This window comes from Ambystoma mexicanum, chromosome 2q (genome assembly GCF_040938575.1).
Source record: "Ambystoma mexicanum isolate Mex_15411 chromosome 2q, UKY_AmexF1_1, whole genome shotgun sequence".
In the NCBI taxonomy this organism is placed as follows: domain Eukaryota; kingdom Metazoa; phylum Chordata; class Amphibia; order Caudata; family Ambystomatidae; genus Ambystoma; species Ambystoma mexicanum.
In genome coordinates this window covers 628,388,507-628,390,762 of record NC_090924.1, presented here as the reverse complement: position 1 = coordinate 628,390,762, position 2,256 = coordinate 628,388,507, and positions in this window count along the sequence as shown.

Here is a 2,256-nt window from a genome sequence, read left to right as displayed (position 1 = left end):
TAGTCTACAGCTGTCAAAATGTTTTACTAGGTCCTGAAGAAAAAAATCTCCCTCGTGAAGCTGCCCTTCTCAGCAGACACGTCCTCTTCCTGAACCTTCACTAGATGGGAAACCGCGGCAGATTAAGTTGCAGATCTGCTCACCTGAAGCTCCCCTCCCCCACTTGTTCGCACCTGCTCTATGCTGTATTTGTGCTCTCTTCAATTGCGGAATTATGATATTTCTTGGGGTTGTGGGATTTCACCCCAGACCTCCCTGTCCATCCAATCCCCGCCCACCCCCACCCTCATCCTCTCTGTGCTGGCAACATTTCCTTTACATTTGTGGAGGTTTCCCCACCTGAACCCCCGTCTGCTCCCCCCAGCTCCCTCCCTTCCCTGCCAAAGACACGCACAAACACACTTCCAGACCTTCTCTCGTCCCCTCCCTTCCAGGCTAAAATGGTGCCCACTTAACCCCCACACAGACACAGACACGCAAACACACTAATATGTAACATTTATCTGGGACGCCGGCACTGTGCACACTCGTGTCTTTCTGAAATTACCTTTTGTGGATTTTTGTTTTTTTTAAACTATTTTTCAGTCAGGACCGTTCACACCAGAGGACAGCCCAGAGCTACACATTCAGATGATCAACAACTTCTGCTGACGTAACAATGGTCCTAGTAACGCTTCAAACCGTGGAAGAGATTCCAAGTGTTACTATAACTGCCAGCTCAAGTCTGAGCACAGTATTTGCCAAGACATTTAACAGCAACATCCTTAGAATCGTGAACAATAAGTTCTAAAGTAGATGGACCATGCCACGCGTAGACCTGTGTTGGCACACAATGTGCCTGTCCTGAAAGGAGGGGAAGAATGACCCAAAACATGTCAGTGAAATGACAGTGCCTCTGAGAATGAAACACATCCTCTTCATGGCTGAGCATCAGTTCCTGTCATGTACATTGCATCTCTGTGGAGCCTCATCTACTACTGTAAACTAATACATGTTCCTTTGGCATTGGAATTGCTTGATATGAAAGTACAATACCGTGCACTGTGATCTTGACACACGTGAGGATGTCACGGCCTTGGAAGATTTGATTTGGGGGTACAATACTGTGTACTAGGTAGTTGCCGTTTGTGAGTCTTCATGACATTAATATGCTGTATGTTTGGTTTCTTTTGTGCCAACACCTGTGCTGCTCCTAACAGTACTGGGCCTCATATTAGAAGAGGCGCTGATACTGGCTGGCACCATTGAGAGGGGGATGGCACCATTGAGAGGGAGATGGCACCATTGAGAGGGGGATGGCACCATTGAGAGGGAGATGGCACCATTGAGCCGGAGAAGGAGTAGGAGCCGGAACAACCTGCTTATTATTCCTGTGATATGCTGAGGGGCAGGAAGTGCTGGAGGGGGAAACAGAGAGTCCTTCTTATAAAGAGTAAGAACCTTTGGATGCCCAATAAACAACCCGCAGGGCTGCCCCTCTGGCCCGCTTCCCCACATTCAGGGCTGCAACATCTATTCACCAAAATGCGAGCGGTAACAAAAGTAACATCACATGTACCCTGGGAAAGTAACATCACAGGATATGTTAACCCCGAATAGGTCACAGGATGCGCCATTACTAACAGAATAACTACAAGAGTACAGGATTCATAAAATAACGAAGTTACTAAAGCGGGCAAAAGGATGTTTCGATCTTTACATTGGTGCCAGAGCGTGCCCCTGACCAAGCAGTTTGGGTTTTAAATACCCACTGTAGAGGCATTCACTAGAACGGAACCCTGTTTTATATTATACAGAAGTTGAGTGCACCATAAAAAAAACTGCATGAAAAAAACATTTAGAATAATTAAAAGGTTAGACGCAGACCTTGGCACACACAGTAAATTGACCACATGTTAAAAATAGCGCACCCATAAAGACACAAAATGTACACTTGTGTCTATACTCAAAGGAAACAACTTTGATAGAGATGCTCAAAGATACCCCCCCCCCCCTGGTTCTTGGGCGACACATACATCTAGTGCATCAATTAACAATGATAGGCCTTATTACTGTGCAACAGTATGTGCTGTGAACAGGATATGCAGGTTCTAGCGCTTCAATCCCTGTTGAATGACAAGGAGACACCTAGCGCTGAAATCTTACACACCTCACATGGCTGCATCGGCCATTTATTAGAACTCAAATCAGGTTCAGATGTGTTCATGAAATGACAATTTTGGGCGATAATAAAGGGTGGTATTTACGCATGTCTTT